This window comes from Mercenaria mercenaria, chromosome 7 (genome assembly GCF_021730395.1).
Source record: "Mercenaria mercenaria strain notata chromosome 7, MADL_Memer_1, whole genome shotgun sequence".
Classification (NCBI taxonomy): domain Eukaryota; kingdom Metazoa; phylum Mollusca; class Bivalvia; order Venerida; family Veneridae; genus Mercenaria; species Mercenaria mercenaria.
The window spans coordinates 77,047,409-77,061,861 of record NC_069367.1 but is presented as its reverse complement, the minus strand read 5'-3'; the positions used below and the strand labels follow the sequence as shown (position 1 = coordinate 77,061,861).

Sequence of the window (14,453 nt, the reverse complement as noted above, 5' to 3'; positions counted from 1 at the left end):
AGGAGACACTCATTATCCCTATATGGCCATATAGAAAACTTTAAAATAAAATCTTCTTGTATGAAACTTCTGGCCTGATTTGAGAATAATTTTATTCAAAGTTACTTTAAGAAAATTTCAACTCTATTTTCTCATAATTCTTTTGATTGATCTTCATTATGATCTTCTGACCTTGAAGACTTGTCCTTAAGTGCAGTGATAACAGGTGAGCAATATAGGGCCATCATGGCCCTTTTGTTTAAATATTGCAGTTAAAGAATAATGTTGTAAGCATTATATTGATTTTTAGACCAAGGTTATTTTAGCCACCTGTTGCATGTTTACAATGTTTACAAGTTGCATGTTGCATTTTAATATAACAATCGTCCTTGCCATAAACATTGATTTTCAAAAAAATTATCTCTACATCCTTGGAAATCAAGTAAATAATGATACAGCGACAAAAGTCTTGTGAAAGATGTTTAGGCTGAAATATAAAATCCAAGTTCACGAAATGATAATAAAGGAAATGTGCACTTGAAGAAAGGAAATAAGAATCTGTTGAAATAGCTTCATCATTTTTTTCTGTTTTGAAATTGTGCATAAGTCAAAGTTTGTCCTCAGCAGCCTAATCACGTCCTAGGCAGTTTAGAGTATTTATTGCAAGGTGATTTGCATATATTCTGTTGTAACAGGTATGCACACATGTGTACTTTATTTAAGAATTGAATGCTATTTTCTGGGACTTCTTGCAAATTCATGAATCACGCTAGCTATTCTTTTGATTGATTGGCAAGAAGCCTTCCAGTGTGGTTCATGCCCATATAAACGCACAAAAATACCTTTCAATTTTACGACAGCTTGCTACAAAAATAACTGATTTGCTTTCCAGGAGTAGCAGAAAATCAAAATAAATGTCAAGATACCGATCTTTTAGTCACAGTAAAAAAGACCCGCCCACGTTGAACTATAATTCAACTATAATTCGCCTTCCGATAAAAATACAGTTCCTGGTTTTTATTAGCTCACCTGTCACATAGTGACAAGGTGAGCTTTTGTGATCACCCTTCGTCCGTCGTCAGTCCGTGCGTCCGTCCTTCAACAATTTCTTGTCTGCACGATAGTGGTTTCATTTATGATTTTATTTTAACCAAACTTGCACACAACTTGTATCACCATAAGATTTCGGTTCCTTTCTTGAACTGGCCAGATCCCATTATGGGTTCCAGAGTTATGGCCCCTGAAAGGGCCAAAATTAGCTATTTTGAGCTTGTCTGCAAAATAGCAGCTTTACTTATGATTTGATTTTTACGAAACTGGCACACAACTTGTATCACCATAAGATCTTGGTTCATTTCTTGAACTGGCCAGATTCCATTATAGGTTCCAGAGTTATAGCCCCTGAAAGGGCCAGAATTAGCTATTTTGACCTTGTCTGCACAATAGCAGCTTCATTTATGATTTTATTTCAACCAGACTTGCACACAGCTTGTATCACTATAAGATCTTGGTTCCTTTCTTGAACTGGCCAGATTTCATTATGTGTTCCAGAGTTGTGGCCCCTGAAAGGGCCAGATTTAGCTATTTTAACCTTGTCTGCACAATAGCAGCTTCATTTATGATTTGAATTTAATTAAACTTGCACAAAACTTGTGTTGCCATAAGATCTCAGTTCCTTTTTTGAACCGGCAAGATCCCTTAATGGGTTCCAGAGTTATGGCCCCTGAAAGGGCCAAAATTAGCTATTTTGACCTTGTCTGCACAATAGCAGCTTCATTTATGATTTGATTTTAACCAAACTTGCACACAACTTGTATCACTACAAGATCTTGGTTCCTTTCTTGAACTGGCCAGATTCCCTCATGGGTTCCAGAGTTATGGCCCCTTAAGGTCCAAAATTGGCTATTATGGCTTTTGCAGCCATATAGAGACTTCATTTATGGTTTTATTTGATACAAACTTCCAAAATATCTTCAACAACAATAAATCTTGGATTCCATGACAAATCAGATCCAATCATAGGTTCCAGAGTTATTTTATATCTGATTACCTCCCCTGATTGTAATCAAAATGGATTTATATCAGTAAATACTTATAGGACTTATTTGAAATTTCATTATTGTCATTAGTTGGACTGAGCCAATCAGGGTAGATAACTATGGACTGATTTTATATCAAATTACTTCCCTTTATTTCAAATTAAAATGGGTATATCTCTGTAACTAATGAAGATACTGATCTGAATTTTCATTTATGTCAACATATTTATTTGGCAGATCCTTCTTTTGTTCACTTACAATAATTTTCTTTTTAATTACTTCCCTTTTATGTTACTATAAATAGCTTATTTTTAGTAACTTTTTTATTATTGACCGTAGGGAAAAACCGAGACCACTTTTCTGTGATACAACATGGATGGTACCTCCAATTTTTAGGTGTATTTTGACATATCTGTACCTTTTAAGAATTTTTTTTTCTTTTTGGTTAAATTTCTTCCCTTTGTTGTTCCTGTCCTTTGGAAAGGACGGTCATTGATATTATTACTGCAATGTTTAATGCTTTTGTCTTTCCATAGTAAAATGTATAGTGAATGCAAATTTTGTATACAACAGATAACTTTTGTTTGGAAAAAGAGCTCATGAATAACAAATTTCATCCTGAATAAATAAACAGCCTAGTAAATACCAGCCCAACCCCTCTCACCGACCCCAATTTGTATCGTTCATCAACTTATATAGACCTTTCTTTACATTCCGAGCCATTTGTGAATATCTTGTTTAAATCTGAGGAAGCATAGTTTTGATGAGAGAAGTCAACAGAAGCCACCCTGCTTTCTCTAGGTTTGCTCTAAAGTTTCCACAGGGGAGGCTCCCCAGACCCAGCCAGAGTAGGAGATTCGATCCTCTCCCCCACACTCTTCCCTTGAGTAACATCTAAACTGATCATGCTACGCCCCTGATAGAGATCCGTTACTTAATATACAATAAGTAACATGTATTATGTACTGTAAAGCAAGTGTATAAAGTAATTGCTGGTAAAATTGATTAGTTGTTATCAAGATTTTTGTAAATGTATTATTTATAATTCTGATAATTACAACAAGTCAGTGAGCACACTTCATGTAGGGGCGGCAAATTCAATTGTCTGTATTGCCCAGGTTGTCCCAAAGCTTGTACAGACAAGTGAAAATTAACCAGAATTTACTATATAACTATCATACGGACAAGTAAAAAATATCAAATGACAAAAACGGACAAGAAAGTCAAAATCAGATTTCATCGCCCCTGCCATGCCTTATTTACTAAAGCTAAGAGCTATATAAAAGAATAGATCGGCAACTTGAAAGGCATATAGAACAAATCTTGCCAACATCCCGTGACTACTGAATGAGATCTCATTGTAAGCGTCTGTTGATCACTATTAATAAGTGGGCAAACGCTTTGAAATTAGATTAATTTCGGATGTTTGTTTACAATGATAATGGTGTTTTGTGATCGCCCATCGTCCGTCCGTCTGTCATTCGTCCACAATTTCTTGTCTGCACGATAGTGGTTTCATTTATGATTTTATTTTAACCAAACTTGCACACAACTTGTATCACCATAAGATCTTGGTTCCTTTCTTGAACTGGCAAGATCCCCTTATGGGTTCCAGAGTTATGGCCCCTGAAAGGGCCAAAATTAGCTATTTTGACCTTGTCTGCACATTAGCAGCTTTATTTATGATTTTATTTTAACCAAACTTGCAAAAAACTTGTGTCACCATAAGATCTCGGTTCCTTTCTTGAACCGGCCAGATCCCATAATGGGTTTCAGAGTTATGGCCCTTGAAAGGGCCAAAAGTAGCTATTTTGACCTTGTCTGCACAATAGCAGCTTCATTTATGATTTGATTTTAACCAAATTTGCACACAAATTGTATCACCACAAGATCTTGATTCCTTTTTTAAATTGGCCAGATTCCGTTATGGGTTCCAGAGTTATGGCCCCTGATAGGGCCAGAATTAGCTATTTTGACTTTGTCTGCACAATAGCAGGTTTATTTATGATTTGGTTTTAAAGAGAATTCCTATAGTTTTTTCTTTCATAGAATTTTTTTAAATTCACATTTATGATAGGAAAATTTGTGCTGAAAACAATGAACAAATAAAAACAATAGGTCACCAGGCTTGTTTTTGTGAAAAATTGTTTTGAACACACCCACTGTTGCTGAAACTGCTAGCGATTTTTCAACATTTTCATAATTTTCTGCTTTTTTTATAAATACCAACCAAAATATACATCAAGACGGCACAATAAAGTTTTTTCTTTTTACAGATTTTATCATATACTTATTTGATATCATAGTCATATTTGTAATACTCTATCCTTACAATAATGGGTACAAATGAAAAAAAAGTATTGTTTCATATTTACTTTTGTGAACTTTTTTCAGTGAAAAATATCCATAGTGAAGAATATTTTTTTAAATTTTGAAAAAATTCTTTCATAGAATTTTTTCCTATTTTTCTTGTGTATAGATAATTGTATTGTGAGCATAAAAATGGCTAAAAATATATGGGTCACCAGGCTAAATTTTATGTTAAGACCGCTAGAATACAACACCTGTTCGGACGGAAAATGGCGCGAACCTGGCCAAATTGATTACATGTATGTCTGCTAGAAGTTAAAAAAAAGTTTTAAAATTCTTAATTCTTTCTATAATTGAATACTAAATAATCTGAAAGGTGATATTGTCTTATCAGTACTAAGTCAATTATCTTACATTATATGAACAACACTGTTTTTGTACCAAAATGCGATTTGAAAACACAACCACAAAAATAGCAAGATACCTGTCAGGCATGATACTTGTCAATACAACATAAACCAGTATCAACATTTGATTACTGATAAAACTTATCAAAAATGTTATTTCATTCGAGATTCCTCATATTTAAGACTGTCTGTAACATGTTTCAACAAATGTTGACTTCAGTTCAGTTTTCCATAGAAAATGTCGGCTGCGCAGAAAGATGCGCATAAAAAACTATCGGAATTCCCTTTAAGCAAACTTGCACACAACTTGTATCACCATAAGATCTCGATTCCTTTTTATACGCCCTAAGAGACATATTATGTTATCGCCTCCATGTCCGTCTGTCTGTCTGTCTGTCTGTCTGTTGGTTAGGAATTTCACTTCCACTCTGTGACTCTTGAACCCCTTGAAGGATTTCAAAGAAACCTGACACAAATGTTCACCTCATCAAAAGGATATGCAGAGCCGTGTTTCAGCTGGCTCACTTCAAGGTCAAGGTCATACTTAGGGGTAAAAGGTCATATGACTTTTGTTTTGTGTGTATATTGCTCTGCATTTGCCTTGCATTGCAGTGCTCTTGTTTTTATTTGGCAGATTTTTCTTTATTTTTGTTTTAATTACTTCCCTTTTATGTTACTATAAATAACTTATTTAGTAACATTTTTATTATTGGCCGTAGGGAAAAACTGAGACCACTTTCCTGTGGTGCCACATGGATGGTACCTCCAGTTTATAGGTGTATTTTGACATATCTGTACCTTTAAGAAAATTTCAACTATATTTTCTCATGATTCTTTTGATTGATCTTGATTATGATTTTTTGACCTTCTTGTCCTTAAGTGCAATGATGACAGGTGAGCGATATAGGGCCATTATGGCCCTCTTGTTTTATTTTATTTATTTTTTTTTTTTTTTAATTTCAGCCCACAGGGGGCCCATTTATTATCCCCGTCCATGATGTGATGGGGTCGGGGACCCATCCCGCATCACATCTTACAGACATAATATAAACATAGATATAAGTTAAACAAATATTAGAGCATAGTATATACTTAGTGTAGTAACAATGTTATCAAACTATTCAATACCTAGTTCACAATGATTTATAAATCAGTTTAACTACAATACCTAGTTCACATGTTAATCAATATATTTAATGCCTTGTTCAAAAGGATTAATCTTACAAAATAGTTATAAAAATTTTCAATCCTAGAAACAGGGGGTTTTTTAATAGAGAGAGAGGTATTATCAAGCAGCTTATTTATCTTTCCTAAAACAGACCAAAATGTATGTCATTATGTAATTTTAAGCCAGTCTTATTATTTCTCTTAGTTTGTAAGCCTCTCATTAGAGAACAAGAGGTCCCAAACAGAGAAAGAAAAGGAAAAAAGGGCCTCTGCCAAGAAAAAAGAAAGAAAAAAGTACAAAAAGGCCTAAGTGCGAACCAAACTGTCTTACTTCCTTATTCAGTGTCTACAGGGTTCCAAGAAAGAAAAAAGGTTTAAAAGTGGGTATCCCAAGCAACTATATAGTCATTGCATGTAGAATCGAGGATTTTATGAAACAGTTTAAAAATAAGAGACTAAGTGGAAGTCGGAACCCTGTTTATACTTATACACATATATATAGTATATTGTATTATATTGATGATTTTCCAAGAAAAGACACTCTGCCTGTGGACTGTCCAGCGGGTTACTTATACACACAAAAGACAAAACAAAAGACAAAAAACTCAACTAAGTGTCAGCAAGAGAAAAATCCAAAACTATTTGCCTATAACAGTTGCTCAAAGATATCATTTTCCTTTTATTATCATGTAAATCAACCTTTAACTTCTTTAAACTGAATTATAAAGGATTGCCATCGGTGCAGAGCCAGGCCGTTCTGCGCCTCAGTGCAGCCTGATCAGGATCTGCACCTCGGGCTGCTAAAATTGCATTTTTATTGTGATGGTCCTTAGATTTTGCCATGAACTGCTCTAAAAATCAAGGATGGACCAACCTAATCTAACTTCAGCATGGTAATTGGAGGTTAAACAAAATCAATGTTTAACAGTTGCTGTAAGATAAATTTTACTTATAATACAGTACGTTTATTCTACTAAATTTTTATATTTTTCCCAGTCTGTTTGAAATTTTGTCAAGTTAAGTACTTGAGAGGCCGTATATTTTTCGGTCTGGTAAAACAAAACTATTTGTCTTTTGAACACTTCTAATAATGGTATTTGACCCTTAACTCTATTGTAGTATAAAAACTGCTTGGCTGAAAGAAGGAGCATATTCATTATTCTGTCATATTTATCACTGCCAAATAATATATCTGAGGCACTCAATTCTACTATGTTTGTATTACAACTACTATTTATATATGTCAATAATTGTGACCAGAATTGTTTGATTACATCACATTTCCAAAAAAGATGAATTAAAGTTTCTTACGACAATTTAGTAATTTAGTAGAATTTATTTGTCCTGCTTTAAAATATATTTACATAAATGGAACAGATTTTACCAAAAGACTTTTACATCAAGATTTAAACCCTTTTTGGAAAGATGTGATACATAGTTATCACATTCTCTTGTGTAAGGTAATCCCTACCACTGGAAAAGCATACGCCTTAATAAATTTATGGAACAATCCAGATATAAAGGTTGGAGGCTCTAGTGTTTTTTATAAAAGATGGCAGACAGCTGGTGTTATTTTTATAGGTGATCTACTTAATGCACAAGATGAGTTTTACACATATAGAGAATTTTGCAATACTTTTAATGCTAGAACAAACTTTCTTGAGTATAATGGCCTTATCGCATCAATTAGACATTTTTTGGAAAGTAAGGGTGTTCATAATATACGAAAAACTTGCAATCCAGTCATGCCTACCTGTCTGTCAATTATTACAAAAGACAGTAAAGGATGTAAAAATATTTACAAATATTTTAGATCAAAAGAGGAGTTTCCAAAATCACTGCAAAAATGGAAAGCTGATTTTTATAACAATATAGGTATTGTGCTTGATGAAATAAAATATGACAGAGTTTTCAGGATTACCAAAGACTCTAAACTCCACTGGCTGCAGTATAGAATTAATCATAGGATATTAGCTACAAACCATCTATTGAAAAAATGAACATTTCTCAGGATGAGACATGTAGCTTCTGTAAAAATGAGCCCTCTTGTTTTATTGTTATTAGTATTTTCTACATGGGGAAGGAATGAACTTATGACTGGAAGTCTGGCAAATCAACAGTTGTTATTTGAAAAATGGACTTGATTCTGTTTATTAGGGCCAGGCATACCGTCTGTTTTATACTTCAGGTAAGCGTATGTTGATTTGATCACAATTGATCAAGTTGGCAAACGCTTTGAAATAAGATAACGCACTAACATGCGATGATGCGGATGTATCTCCAGTTGCCATTCTTTGTATTTTATAGTTCTTTGACTGAAGGAAACGTTAATTATTTTCATCAATCAGTTCCGAGACAACTATGAATTTAAGAAAAGTTTCTGATTATGTAGTACAAATTGCTATTAGTAAATATATATTTTATCATTGGAAGTGTCTGATCATCTGGTAGCTGGATGCCTACTACTAGCCTAAGTTCTAGGCGTTCAGTAGTCAGACTAATTTGACATTGTCCTCAGAAATATTGAGATATTTTTTCATATGGGCAATATCCCCACTCACGTCAAACACTCGAAAGACCAAAATAGTTGAAGCGATTTCCAATGAAACTTTCATCGCTGCTGACGCTTCCCATGCTATAGTTTTAAATGCTAGTTATTGCACGGAATTGGCAATAAATTCAAATGCAACTTAAATGTATCAAAAGGGTATTCAATTCTTGATTGATTTATGTAAAAAGCATCAAATAATATCCAAAATTACAAATGTTCTGGTGATTTAAACCTATGTATGTACTGTACACGATTAACATCTACTGTTACTTCACAAGTGAATTAGGCCTAAAAAAAATTCTTCGTTTCCGGTAACATGCTAAAAAAAATAGGGTAGGTAATTTGGAAATTTTTTTATTATTTTTTTTTTTTTTTATCAGGTAGACTTTTCGGAAATTATGTTCAAAAAATGAAAACAAATAAGGGGTTAATGCCATAAGAGCATCAGTAAGTTGATTATCAACATCACTGGCCATATTTAAAGCTTAAAAAGTGCAGTTTTGCATCTTTTTGTTAAAAAGTTAAAAAAAATATTCTCAGAGGCCATAAAAAACATTAATTTAGGGCCGGGTGAAAAATTTAGGGTAGGTCAGGATACCAGAAACAAATAAAAAAAAATTTACGCCTTAGTGATAAAACCAATAACTTTACATGACTGTGTATTTTGCTTTATATCTTCCATTATTTTGGTCTTTTAAAGTTTTGATGTTAAGATTGCCTGTCACAAATATAAAACAGTATGAATGTCAAATTATTTTGACCCGCCCTCTGGTGACCGGACAGCTAGCAAATTCTCAGGTGATTTTCTAGCTGTCATGTTATTGATTTCTTAATGAATAAGTAATGATTTTATATAGTTTTAACTGTTATTTTCTTAAGATATCAGTACTTATCTGTAAACAAGATATTGTAAGAAACCAACCACCATGTTATGTTTTTCTGACGGCATAAACTTTCATCCATAAAACACAAATTTAGAAATATCTTTTTGATGAATTGAAAGCTTATAAACCAAGCAATTCATTCATCAGTTTTTACTTTACACATGTATTTTGAATAAAATGGATTATTTATAAACGCTTAACTATTGGTTTTCTAAAATTTTGAACATCACATTGCCGCTATTGGTGTTACATGTATTATTTTAAAAAAATTTGAACACTAAAATGTGAAAATTGCAAATATTTCAAAACTGTTTTACCTTTGAAAATCCATTGAAAAAATTGTTAAAATTTAAAAATCTGAAAGAAATGTATACATGTAATGTCTCATATTCAGTATTCAGACATAATATCACAGTAAGAGAAAAAAAAACAAAGATGAATTGTCATTGGTATGAAAATATTAAAATTAGCAGTGACTAGGGGGCCAAAAACCGAACTTCTAGACAACACATACAGGACAATATGAATACTGAGAGACATATATTTTATCTTTAAAATTAGGGCTGGGAAGATTTCAAAATATTGAAACCGATTAATTATTTGTATGAAATCAAACCGATTTGTTTAATCGGCCACCATATTTAGAATGCTGTTCTCTTTCCTGACGGCTGTGTCAAGGTACATCCAGCAGCTGGTTACTTTAGGAACTTCCGGACTTTATCCTTTGCAAGCAGTGTGATAATTAATAAGTCATATTTTGGTGTATTTTATTTTGAATATATCATGACAAGCAAATTATTGACTATTGACTATGTTCACTGTGTTTTAGCAGAAATATATTGTTGGTCTATTTGCTTGTCAAAGAAATGTATAAAGATAAAGTACTATTCTTGATTTTTAGCTCACCTGTCACAAAGTGACAAGGTGAGCTTTTGTGATCGCGCGGTGTCCGTCGTCCGTCGTCCGTCCGTGCGTACGTGCGTCCGTGCGTCCGTAAACTTTTGCTTGTGACCACTCTAGAGGTCACATTTTTCATGGGATCTTTATGAAAGTTGGTCAGAATGTTCATCTTGATGATATCTAGGTCAAGTTCGAAGCTGGGTCACGTGCCATCAAAAACTAGGTCAGTAGGTCTAAAAATAGAAAAACCTTGTGACCTCTCTAGAGGCCATATATTTCAAAAGATCTTCATGAAAATTGGTCAGAATATTCACCTTGATGATATCTAGGTCAAGTTCGAAACTGGGTCACGTGGGGTCAAAAACTAGGTCAGTAGGTCTAAAAATGGAAAAACCTTGTGACCTCTCTAGAGGCCATATTTTTCATGAGATCTTCATGAATATTGGTCAGTATGTTTATCTTGATGATATCTAGGTCAAGTTCGAAACTGGGTCACGTAGGGTCAAAAACTAGGTCATTAGGTCTAAAAATAGAAAAACCATGTGACCTCTCTAGAGTCCATATTTCTCAATGGATCTTCATGAAAATTGGTCAGAATGTTCATCTTGATGATATCTAGGTGAAATTCAAAACTGGGTCACGTGGGGTTAAAAACTAGGTCAGTAGATCTAAAAATAGAAAAACCTTGTTACCTCTCTAGAGGCCATATTTTTCATGAGATCTTCATGAATATTGGTCAGAATGTTCACCGTGATGATATCTAGGTCAAGTTCGAAACTGGGTCATGTGGGTTCAAAAACTAGGTCAGTAGATCTAAAAATAGAAAAACCTTGTGACCACTCTAGAGGCCATATTTCTCAATGGATTTTCATGAAAATTGGTCAGAATGTTCACCTTGATGATATCTAGGGCAAGTTCGAAACTGGGTCAGGTGCGGTCAAAAACTAGGTCAGTAGGTCTAAAAATAGGAAAACCTTGTGACCTCTCTAGAGGCGATATTTTTCAATGGATCTTCATGAAAATTGGTCAGAATGTTTACCTTGAAGATATCTAGGTCAAGTTCGAAACTGGGTCATGTGGGTTTAAAAACTAGGTCAGTAGATCTAAAATTAGAAAAACCTTTTGACCTCTCTAGAGGCCATATTTTTCAATGGATCTTCATGAATATTGGTCAGAATGTTCATCTTGATGATATCTAAGTCAAATTCGAAACTGGGTCACGTGGGGTCAAAAACTAGGTCAGTAGGTCTAAAAATAGAAAAAAACTTGTGACCTCTCTAGAGGCCATATTTCTCAATGGATCTTCATGAAAATTGGTGAGAATGTTCAGCTTGATGATATCTAGGTCAGGTTCGTAACTGGGTCATGTGCGGTCAAAAACTTGGTCAGTAAGTCGAAAAATAGAAAACCTTGTGACCTCTCTAGAGGCCATATTTTTCACGAGATCTTCATGAAAATTGGTGAGAATGTTCACCTTGATGATATCTAGGTCAAGTTTAAAAGTGGGTCACGTGCCTTCAAAAACTAGGTCATTAGGTCAAATAATAGAAAAACCTTGTGACCTCTCTAGAGGCCATATTTTTCAATGGATCTTCATGAAAATTGGTCAGAATTTTTTATCTTGATGATATCTAGGTCACATGTGCTCAAAAACTAGGTCACTATGTCAAATAATAGAAATAACGACGTCATACTCAGTTGAACACTGGGTCATTTGGGGATAGGTGAGCGATTCAGGACCATCATGGTCCTCTTGTTATTGTTTTAGAGCGATTAGCGGTTTTACAAAATTGAAACCGGTTTCACCTAGTAATCAAATCGGATCCAATTAACCAAGGAATCGTCCCATTCCTATATAAAATCGGGCGATGATTTCAAAAGTTTGCTACTTTTTTTTTTGTCCGTTTATGTGGAAAGTTACAGGAAACATAATAGTGAAAATACAATGGCAAATTTGGCAAATATTAAAGGAATTGTCTAGCTGTCCGGTAACTTGATGCCTAGCCAGGGGATTTTGTAGCCGTCCAGTAAAAGATTTCTTGAGCCACGCCATGAGAAAACCAACATAGTTCAATTGCAACCACCACTTATCCAGACCAGCCTGTGAATATCCGCCCTGAGTTTGGTCAGGATTCATGCTGGTCAGAAAGCCACTGTGTTGGTTTTCTCATGACGCAGCTCTCTTAATGAATAAACTTACAGATACCTGTTATTTACTAAAGATATTGATACTTATGTGCAAACAAAATTTTGATTTGAAACAAGATTTTACAAAAGCATTGGTTCCTGAGTTAACTTTAACTGAACATGTGTAAATTCCAGATCAAGCAAAAATATAAAAGAAACAATAAGCTTCTGATCAACAGAAATGAGTTGCCTGCGATGAGCTCGACTAGCTGGACTTAGTCATTATTTTAGGGAGTAGGTGTTTGTGTGTGCATCTGTCCGTCTGTCCAATTTTGTCCAGATCATAACTTTTACATGCATCTTGTTTATATTTAGCGTGAATGTTTATCCAAGTGAGAAGATTTGACATGCATAAACCCCATGTTCCTATCTCAAAGGTCAAGGTCACAGTTGGGGGTCAGATTTCAAATTGAAGTTCTTCTTCATGCATGGTTGGATTTTGAAATAACTTGGAATGAATGTTCACCTTAAATTTGATTTTGCAGGTGGTACTGCAGTTAAGTGCTTTTGCTTTATATTCCTGAGCCAAAAACAGACAGAGTGTCCAGTTTGTATGTTCTTACAACTCAATTTTTGCGAATTTTACCAGTGACTGAAGTATTTCTAGTTTTACAAGAGAACTATAGGTTTAAAAAATGCTGCCTAACAGACTTGAAAGTATTTATGAAGAATTCTCATCCTATTTCAAAATAATTACATAGGTAGTTTCTTAAACTTGCATTTGGTTGAAGAATTTAATTTTGGATTAATCTCATGATTTTCAATTTCTTGAAATAAAATAGATGGAGGAAAATACATGCAGGCATAACTATACATTCTAATGTGTATACATTTGTTTTGAATTCTTCTGATATTGTATTTCAAGTTTCAACATTTTGCTAAATCCTCTCCATATTTCAATGTAAGAATGCTTCTTACACCATGTAGGAAGACGTCTAGGTTCAAGTCCCAGTGGAGAGTATTTTACTACTGGGTATAAAAAAATGTAGACTGGATAAAAACATACCTGCTCTGCATAAAAAGTGACTAAAAAGGAAATGTAAAAATTATAGTGTAACACCCACCCATAATATACCACAGTCAAAAGCTTTACAATATACATAGCTTTAATATGTTTGTAATTATATTCAGCAATAATATTGTTTACAGACAATAAATAAATAAATAAATATTGAATTGATTTCACAAAAGGTACGTTTAACTTAATATTACCTGTTGTGCAAGCTTTGAATTTTCAGTTCAGTTTTGTTAAAATCTACTTCTCGGTTACCATTCAAGATACTGCTGTGATAGGTCATAAGATGGTGAAATATGATTACTTAATGCAAAAGGCAAGCCGTCCGTTCCTACATCAGAAGTTAAGTTCACAAATATGGTTTAATGTCAAACTTTGTGTGCATTAAACTTTGTACACTAGAAAAGGTTCCCCTGATATTTACACGTAATGTGTACAATTTGTGTTATTCAGAGACAATTGATCCTCCTGTACTTTCAGTGCTTTGATAGATCTAACTGTAAGAGTTCATGTGCAGTATTAAAAGTATTACTTTCCTAACCATGTAATTATACATAATATCTGTTTGAACAGCTGCTTTAATATCTGCTTTTTTAACATAAAATTTAAAGCATGTATCATTACTTTTATTAAATGTTTATACATGTATATAATAATAGCCATCTGTTACAATAATCCAATTAATTTAATCAAGTTTGTCCTTAAACTTTGTAAATCTTAAAGTTTAATACACTAGATTTAGGTTGGAACATGCAGATAAATACTGTAAAATTTACTTTTACACCACAGAAAAAGTCTTTAACTGTACATGCAGTCTTTCAAGGACAGCAAGAGGTAGATCTGTTCACAACAAAGTCAGCAGTATCAATATATATTAATGTATTTAATAATGACACATAGTGCACTATATGAGTAAGGATGAAGTCCTACTTGTACATGAATTTGTACAAATTTCAAATTGCTGCATGTCTGATAATTCAGGAGTCATTTCGACAGATAAAAATAACCTTGGCT

General features: G+C 33.8%; 1 protein-coding gene across 3 annotated transcripts in view; it reads left to right on the top strand.

Moving 5' to 3' along the window:
- The window catches only part of LOC123555212 (mitochondrial intermediate peptidase-like), a 75,922-nt gene that overhangs the window by 46,596 nt on the left and 14,873 nt on the right, over positions 1–14,453 (top strand). The gene's annotated exons all lie outside the window — the stretch shown is intronic.